Source organism: Crocodylus siamensis, chromosome 6 (assembly GCF_052110815.1).
Source record: "Crocodylus siamensis isolate JL-2025a chromosome 6, ASM5211081v1, whole genome shotgun sequence".
Lineage (NCBI taxonomy): Eukaryota > Metazoa > Chordata > Crocodylia > Crocodylidae > Crocodylus > Crocodylus siamensis.
In genome coordinates this window covers 78,198,199-78,207,860 of record NC_143400.1, presented here as the reverse complement: position 1 = coordinate 78,207,860, position 9,662 = coordinate 78,198,199, and the positions used below count along the sequence as shown (strand labels likewise).

Genomic DNA, 9,662 nt, shown 5'->3' with positions numbered 1-9,662 from the left:
TATTCATCAAAGCAAACTCATGTGCAAATTATTCCAGTATGTGTTTGGAATACTTCATGTACCTGATAAACTAGTTACAGGGTTATGTGGCTAACAGGTGAAGGGAATGAAAACTTCCTTCCTGTACTTAAACCTAGATCTTTGAACACAAAGGTGACATGCGTATGCTACTGTGGGGAAGGACAGCAGTGACACTGCACAAACAGTTACCAGCAGTGACTAAGTCTATAACATGAGTTACCAGCCTCACTGATGTTATACACATTCAAATCTGTGATTAAAATTGAGGCTTAAAAGGTACTACACTTCTTGTCTTTGTTCCCTCCTCCCCATAAGTCCCGCTCACTAGTCTTTTCTGCACTCCCTGATATTCCCAGACCAAAATATAACTGACCGAGGCAACGTGGAGAAAGACACTAGCTTATAAACCAGAGATAGTTATTGAAAACACACTTCAAGTAATGTGGATCTGCATTAGGCAAAATTGAGACATTTATGCATTAAGTGATACTGTTTTGAATGTATGTTACTCTTACACCCCACTTCCATCCCCAACTCTTCAGGCTTGATAGAGTCCGTGTGCTCTGCCCCAAAGACGAAGTGGTGCATAGAAGCACTGCTCAGAGAAGGAACGATAGCTTCGAGTGTGCCTTGTGCTTCATTAGTCAAGGTGTCTGGATGGGACTAGTTGGCTGATCTTTGATAAATAAGTTCAACTTTCTGTGCTTCTCTTTTCCCCCCTTACACATCTTTTGCCCTTTAAGTTGACAATGACCAATACTGGCTGCTTGTTTCCTCATATTCCTTCTCTGTCTCTATGTTTTTCTCATCTTACCTTATAACTAGATGATAAGCCCTTTCAGGTGAAGGCCATTTTATTTATTTGATTTGATTTGATTTTTATATAGTGTCCAATGCAAGGAGGTGCTTTGCCATGACAAGAACTCTATGGTAGTCTTGGGAGGTGCTATGGTATGGTATGCTATGGTAATGTATATTATTACTATGAATATTATTGTCTATTCAGATTGAAAGCCCTTTCAGGCAACGGCAATCTCTTACAATGTGCTTGTAAAATACCAGGCAAAAACAAGAGGACCAGATCCTAGCTGGGGCTCTATTGTAACATTAATAATAGCAGCATCCTAGAAGATGTAAAAATGTTTCAAAATACCAAGAGATTCAAATAATCTCTTTCAAGGTTTGTTCCTCTCATTTTATATGCTTGGGGCAGCATTGCATGAAACAAAAAGTGTCAGTGCTGAGCTATAGTACACTACAGCTGACTTGCTTGTCGCCAACAGCCATATGGAGGACAAATATGTATGAGAAACTTTTGCTTTTACAAATAAATGGGAAGTGATGCTAGAATAGAATTTTAAATACTCTATATTGTCAAAAAGAATACCAGTAAGAGAATGTGCAATGGACTCTATACAGCTACGTTACAGACACTCACAATTTCTTCCCTTTATGGAAGTTTTACTCATGGAGCTAAATGACAGATTTGTATGCATCCAGCTTTTCCAAGGAGTCCTGAACAGGATGTGTGAGTGTCACAAGTTTTTTAACTCGAGTTCTCCTCTGGGGGAATCCAGTTGAGCTGTGAACTTGGAGCCAAGTCAAACCCTTTTCTCTGGGGCCTGACATCTTCCAGATAGTGGAGCTGGCAAGTGGAGGTGACTGTGTGTAGAGATTGACAGGGGATAGGGACAGAGTCCTGTTTTTCATAAGTATTGTAGAAAAAGTGGGGTGGCAGGTTTAGAGGAAAAGGGCATTGCTGCATTAGGGAACTTGGGAAGATTGCACCTATCTTTCTCCTTCTTGTCCTCCCCATATTAAACAGGTATTGTAAAAGTGGGGAAATAATATTTACAGAATGGCACCACTCCTCATAAATATTTTGTGGGGTGGGGAAATCTTTTCTGTCTTTCAGAGAAGGATTTTGTTCTGTGCTGTGGGAGTGTGGCAAGCATACAAGTATATACTAATATGCAAGTGAATCATGTAAATTTACCACATTTTTATGAATGACAGACCACTGCATAATAAGTAATGCTATGTACAAGTGTGGGTTGAGGGTACCTCCAAAGAGCTGGGAGTATCTCATCAAGAGGCTAATCTTGTTACCTGTGAACCATACCAAGGCTGATTTGGGGGATCAGAAAGCAATGTCAGGAGTTGAGACTGCATGCAAAAACACTAACATAATTTTGTACAAAACGGAAAATTTCTTAGCCCAGGGGTAACCAACCTAGGGCATGGATGCTGCCAGGGACATGGAAAACCTCTGTGTGAGGCACATGGAAAATCAGGGAAGGGGCAAATTCTAGCTTTGGCTTCTGCCCTCAGTGGAGCAGAAACTATTCCATTGCTGTTTATCCATTTTATCCAATGAACGGCAGAGAAAGTATTCAAGAGAAGAGCTGCAGAGGTATCTAGCTTATTCTAACTCAGTGCCCTGGTGGTTAGAAAACTTCACTGGGAAGCAGGAGACAGGTTCAGGACCCTTCTGGATGTTGGAGATCTGGAACCTGGGTCTTCTGCTTCTTGGGCAAGTGATCACTAAGGACATCTATACACATGCAGAGAGGCTGCTTTGATGTGCTGCTGGAGTGTGCTAATTACCACACTGTAGCAGACTCCAGCATCACATGTATCAGTGCCCCCATGCTGAAAAATGGTGGCAGGGGGACTCCAGCTGAAGCATGGGGATGCTGATACACATGATACTTTAGGAGCTTTACTCTCAGAGCCACTCTAATTAAAGCACACTCCTCCCTCCCCCTACTCCCGCAGCACATGTATAAATGCCCTAAGTTTTCAGGCTTAGAGGTCACAGTGTTGCCCTTCTCCTATGACATGTAGTATTTGCTGGTCATTGGTTTTCTGTGACTAACAGGTGTTACCCAGAGTTGCATACATGTCTGGGTGATTCTGTTTTGTCTTGGCAGCCATATTGCAGCCTACTGTGCAAAAGGAACAAAAACGGCAGTTACATGATTATGTAAGCATCACTCAGAAACATGAAGGCGATGGGGATTTGGCTGCGGTTGAATAAATGTCAAAGATAAGTGTGTAAAGGGTCCTTAGTGACTCTAGTGCGTCAATATGTTTTCAATGAAGCAGAAAAAAAGGGAAGGAAATGTTTCCCAGGAACTGAAATCACAGATAGAATATAACGTTTTCTTAGCCAGAGTTATGGAACTGATCCAGAGCTTCAGTAATGTTGGTGGCTATGGTTGCCACTAACATTACTGGCTATGGGGAGAAATATAGGTGCAATCTTCCCAAGTTCCCTAATGCAGCAATACCCTTTTCCTCTAAGCCTGCCACCCCACTTTTTCTACTATACTTATGAAAAACAGGACTCTGTCCCTATCCCCTGTCAATCTCTACACACAGTCACCTCCACTTGCCAGCTCCACTATCTGGAAGATATCAGGCCCCAGAGAAAAGGGTTTGACTTGGCTCCAAGTTCACAGCTCAACTGGATTCCCCCAGAGGAGAACTCGAGTTAAAAAACTTGTGACACTCACACATCCTGTTAAGGACTCCTTGGAAAAGCTGGATGCATACAAGTCCTTGGGTTGGACACAAAGCACCCAAGGGTGCTGAGGAAGTTGGCCAATGAGATTGCAGACCCCCTAGCCTTTATCTTTGAAAACCCATGGCAATCAGGAGAGGTCCTGGACAATTGGAAAAGGACAGATATAGTGCCCATATTTAAGAAAAGGAAGAAGGAGGATCCAGGAAATTAAAGACTGGTCATCCTCAAATTCGATGACTGGGCCACAAGAAATCTCATGAAGTGCAATAAGGACAAGGGCAGTTCTGGACTCAGGACAGAACAAATCCTATGCACTGGTACAGACTGAGGACTGACTGGCAAAGCAGCAGATCCTCAGTAAAGAACCTGATGGTCACAGTGGGCAATAAACTGAGTATGAGCCAACAGTGTGCCCTTGTTGTCAAGGAGGCTAATAGACTACTAGACTGCATTAGTAGAAGTCTTGCCAGAAAACAAAGGGAACTGATTATTCTCCTCTATTTGGCAGTGGTTTGGCCACATCTAGAGTACTGTGTCCTCCCACTACACAAAGGGTGTGGATAAATTAGAGAAAGTTGAGTAGAGGGCAACAAAAATAATTAGAGGGCTGGGGCACATGATTTCTGCGGAGACACTGGGGGAACTGGACTTATTTAGTCTGGGCAAGAGAAGACTTGGAGGGAGGATTTAATAACAACCTTCAGGGTGGTTCCAAAGAGGACGGAGTTAAACTGTTGTCAGTGGTGGCAGATGACAGAACAGGTTTTGGTTAGCTATTAGGAAAAACATTTCCATGAGGAGGGTAGTAAAGAACTGGAACAGGCTACCTAGAGAAGTTGTGGCATCTCCAGTCCCCAGCCTGTATCAGTGCATGGGATTATTCTGCCCTAAGTGCAGACTACACTTGTCCTTATTGAACCCTATGAGATTTCTTTTGGCCCAATCTTCCGATTCATCTAGATCTCTGTAAATCCTAGCCCTAACCTCCAGCATATCTACTACTCCCTCCACCTTGGTGTCATCTGCAAACTTGCTGAGGGTGCACTCTGTCCCACATTCCAGGTTGCTGATGAAGAAATTGAACAAAACCAGCCCCAGGACTGACCCCTGAGGCTCTTCAGTTGGTACTGGCTGCCAACTAGACATCAAGCCATTGATTACTACCCAACCATCCAGACATTTTTCTATTTACCTTACTATCCATTCATCCAATCCATACTTCCTTAACTTGCTTGCAGAACTGTTGTGGGAGATTGTATCAAAAGTCTTGCTAAATTCAAGGTATATCATGTCCATTGCTGTCCCCACAACCACAAAAGCAATCAGGCATGACTTGCCCTCGGTGAATTCGTGCTGACTGTTCCCAATCACCTTCTCCTCCAAAAGCTTAGAAATGGAGCTTAGAGCCTGCTCCATGATTTTTCCAGGGACTAAGGTAAGGTTGACTCATCTGTAGTTCCTCTGATCCTCCTTCTTCCCTTTCTTAAAGATAGGAACAGTTTTTGCCCTTTTCTAATCATCTAGGACCTTTCCTGACTGCTATGAGTTTTCAGAAATAATGGCCATGGCTCTGAAATCACATTGGCCAATTCCCTTAGTGCCCTCGGGTGCATCGCATCCAGTGAAATTAAATCAATTAAATGGTTACAAGGAATCAATTATATGGTTACAAGGAAAATGCAGTTTACATATTTGTCATGCTTATGCTCTGCAGATATGTCAGCATTGTGCATTGTGCACCTTGTATGCAATGCATGCATGGGGGAAGGGAGGTTCATAAATTAATATATCCTGTATGCAGCATAGAAAAAGGATACTGGTTCTGCAGTCACCTCAGAATGCTAAAGTGCTGGACAAGGATGCCATCTGCAGGCTACCGTTACAATTCTTCCCATCTAAATATGAACAGTTAGTAGAAACAAAGCATAAAATGAGTACTCAGCATAGTATATGTTAATATGACTTTCATATGCTAATAGAAAGTTCATTAAAAATAAACAAATACAAAAGTAAAATACTTGGAACTCCTTTCAAAAGGAATCAAAGACTACAGACCCTAATATATTAAATCTTTCAGTAGAGTAACCTAGAGAGGATCATTATCATTACAGCACTGTTCTGCATACATATTTTATGAAGTAACTTTTTGCACATACTTTAGAGGTTAGCAGTGCATTTCATTTTGTCTGGTGCTTGATTTAACTGAATGCAATGCCCTGAGGCATTTATTAAAATCAGAAAAGGGAAAAGAAAATGCTATTACTATTAACCTCTGACTGTAACATATACAGCCTTTTCTAATGAGTCACTACCATGCTTTTCAATCATAACAGAAATATGGCCCTACTTGCCATTTAGTATTTAAATACTAATAGCAAAATAGTTTCAATAGTGAAACCTGCCTCATGCCTTTAGACAGAATTTCTGTATTGATACCTCTAGACAAAATGACATTTTAAATTCCAATACAGTCTTCTTTTCTTATATGCTTCATTTCCCCTCTACACATCATCAGTATGGCAGAACCACACAACTTCTCTATTGTTGATGCTTGCCAGGTACTCATCCTGGGTACATGAGTGTGCTGCACACGTAAGGAGGTGGTCAACAGGGGTGTGCAAAATGGGCCATATTCGATTCAGGTTTGGATTCGGCCTGAATCGGGGACAGTGATTTGATTCGTTGATTTGGATCACTGTCCCCAATTCGATTCAGCCGAATCTGAACCTGAAGATTCGATGCCGATTCAGAGAATCAGGGATTCAGCCACAGACACAGCTTTAAATATTTTTCTGCATACTCAAGGTACCGGGTGTGGCTCGTCAACATTGCAATGCTGGGGCAGATCGAGTGTCCCACAGGAGTAGGGCACCCTGCCCCCGCATGCTCAGTGGCAAATCCAAAAGTGAACCAGAGGTACCTTCCAGACCCAGGACGCACTTGTCGCCAAGCTGGGGGCTCCAGGGGGAGGAGGGAAACAGTGCATTCCCCAGCGGACTCAGAAGTGAATCAGAAGTGATTCTGGTCCACTTCCAGGTCTGCTGCCAACCGCACTGGGGAGACCCCCGCGCTCCTGTGGGATGCTCCGTCTGTCCCAGCATCGCAGCACTCGTAAGCCACCTTCTACCTGGAGGTATATAGAAAAAGCATTTAAAGCTGTGTCTAGGTCTGAATTTCCAAATCTTTCCAAATCTCTCCAGATCAATTCAGAGGGTTCCAATTTGATTCCAAGAGATTAAAGTGCCTCCTAATTCAATTCGGATTAGGAGACTTGGCCACTGAATTGGGCCGAATCTCCCCTGAATCAAATCAGGGACTGAAGCTTTGCGCAGCCCTAGTGGTCAGCAGTCAGTGGTGCACCACCACGCTCCTATATTGGACTGTCCTATAAGCTAATTTTATCAAGTGTGGCATTAAAGCATCCAGCTCCAGAGCAAATCCTGTTTAGTTTAATCCACAAGTTGTTAGGGAGCTTTGTGCCCAGGTGATAGCGTGTTGGGTTGCTTATGAAGAGCTTGAGAAGAGAATCAGTTTGCCTACCTAACACATTAAAAATCAGCTAGAGCTGATTTCAGACACAGGCTGCAGTAGTACAGAAAAAAATGTTATGATAACATAGATAGGATAACTATATCATGCATAGAATTAAACATGCAAAAACAGATGAAGGAGGAAAGAAGTGACCCGCTTTTAATCAAGGATCTTTAAAACAGGAAAAATGTAAAATACATCCTGTTACCTCTAAGCGACAATAATCCTGACCCACAAAAGCAGTAGTCCAATCAATTTTAATGAGCTCCTATTTAGTAGGGCTGTGTGAAATTTTGCTGACAGTTTCATTTCAATGCTGTTTCAACTTGTTTCGAGCTTGAAACAGCAAAATCAAAACAAAACAGAGAGCTTCAAAATAGCCTCAAAACAAAACAAGGCAAGTCAAAATGTTTCAAAATTTTCTAAACATTTCAAGTTTCAAAGCTCAAGCTGGGCTTGCCTTCAGGAAACAGAAACTAAACTGTCCTCCTTCCCTGAGGTCTCTTCCAATCCCAGTGCTCTGGAGGAGGGATAGAAAAACAGCATAAAAGGCAGTATTGTTTGCCCTGCCCTGCTTTCTGCCTTGGTGTCAGTTGAGTGAGGGTGCACCTTAACACACACACAGTGTCACCCATCCATGTCATGAGTTTCGCCTATCAGCAGCTAGAGGTGCAGGGCCCCAGAACCCAGAAGCCCCTACACCTATCTCCTTGACAGCTGGCAGGCTTCATGGCCTCAGCAGGGGTAGCATCCCTGCAGCTTTCACCCTGCTGCACCTTAACACACAGTGTCACCCACATTATGAGTTTTGCTTGTCTGCAGCTTGAAGTGCAGTTTCCCCCAGCCCCTTGCACCTGTCTCATTGAAGCTTGGCAGTCTTTGTGCCCTCAGAAGTGACTAGAATGCCTGCAAGTTTCATCCAAATCATGCCAGAAATGACAAAAGTTACCAGCTGTTTCGCACTTCCCCATTATAGCTGTGGGTGAAACATTGAAACAGTGTCAAAACAGCTAAACTGTTTCAATGAAATGAAATGGAACAGCAGTTTCAAATTGAAACAAAATTTGAAACAAAACACTTTTCCAACAAAATGTTGAAACACAAGTTGAAATGGAACAGTGCCATTTCGCACAGCCCTACTATTTAGTACATGTGGACATTATCTCAAACATTCTCCTGTAAACCTGCTGAGAAGTACCTCACAAAGAGCTGCACATATAAGTAGTTATTTAAGGAGAGTCCATGGTTACTAAGGGAACTGTTAATATACCATAGATTCATACATATGAATGAACCACAGCATATAACCACAGATGAGAAGTCAAGATTTTGATACCTTGTATATCTCATGGGGATTTCAAGAAACCAAGTCTTTCCATTGACTTCACTGGGCTCTTAATCAAGCTAGTGATTAATACCCTCTTGATGAATGACATCCCAGCCATAAGAACATAAGTGCCATACTAGGTCAGACCAATGGTCCATCCAGCCCCTGTCTCTGACTGTGACAGGGGTGGATGCTTTAGAGGGAGAGCATTGAACTGGATATATCTAGAGCAATCAATCCCCTATTTATTCCTGTCCCTAGCATCCACCACTATTGGTTTAGAGGTGCCAGAGGAGACATCTCCAATCATTCTGTTCAATGGCTATTAATAGATCTGTTATCCATTAATTTATCTGGTCCCTTTTTGAACCTGGATATGCTATCTGCCTCTACCATCTCATGCAACAATAAATTCCACAAGTTAACTATGCATTGAATAAAAAATTACTTTCTCTTGATAGTTTTAAACCCATTTCCTACTAATTTCAATGGGTGCCCCCTAGCTCTAGTATTCTGGGATTTGGTGAACAACAGTTCCCTACTCATTTGTTCATGATTTTATAGATCTCTATAATATTCCCCGCTTCCCCAAGTCACCCTCATCAGCCTTCTCCTTTCCAAATGGATGATTCCTAGCTCTTTAGCCTGGTATAGTAACTGTTCCATATCCCTGATCATTTTGGTTGCCCTTCTCTGTACCTTTTCTAATTTTACTACATCCTTTTGGAGCTGCAGAAACCAGAACTGCACACAGTATTCAAGATGTGAACACACAATGGATTGGTAAAATGGCTTGATGTTCTTAGTTGGTTTTCAATTCCCTTCATAATGACGCCTAACATTTTATTGGGTTTTTTTAGTCCCTACTGCACACTGACCTGACCTTTTTTGAGAACTGTCTATATACATCTTGTTCCTGAGTCATAACAACCAATTCAGTACTCAGCATTGTGTATAGTTAAAGTTATTTTGCCCCAAGTGCATTGCCTTGCACTTGTCAACACTGAAGTTTATCTGCCATTCTTTTGCCCATTCGTTCAACTTGATGGGATCTTTCTTCATTTCCTGTCCATTAGCTTGGAATTTCACTACATAGAATCATTTGGCATCATCTGTAAACTTGGAGATTTAAGCCCAGTTTCACTTCAGTCATTGAAGTCAATGGGAATTTTTTCATGGACTTAAATGAGTGTAAGATTTCATACTTTGTATGTACCTATTGAGATATTTTATTAGTGGAGGTTCTAATAAACT

General features: G+C 42.1%; 1 long non-coding RNA gene across 1 annotated transcript in view; it reads right to left on the bottom strand.

Moving 5' to 3' along the window:
* Nucleotides 1-628: 628 nt before the first annotated feature.
* LOC149863052 (uncharacterized) overlaps nucleotides 629-9,662 on the bottom strand; it is a 49,232-nt gene continuing 40,198 nt past the window's right edge. The window contains exons 2-3 of the long non-coding RNA XR_016443298.1: nucleotides 5,368-5,445; nucleotides 629-656 (exon numbers count right to left, since the gene is read on the bottom strand). This is a non-coding gene — a long non-coding RNA (uncharacterized LOC149863052). The remainder of the gene's footprint in view (nucleotides 657-5,367; nucleotides 5,446-9,662) is intronic.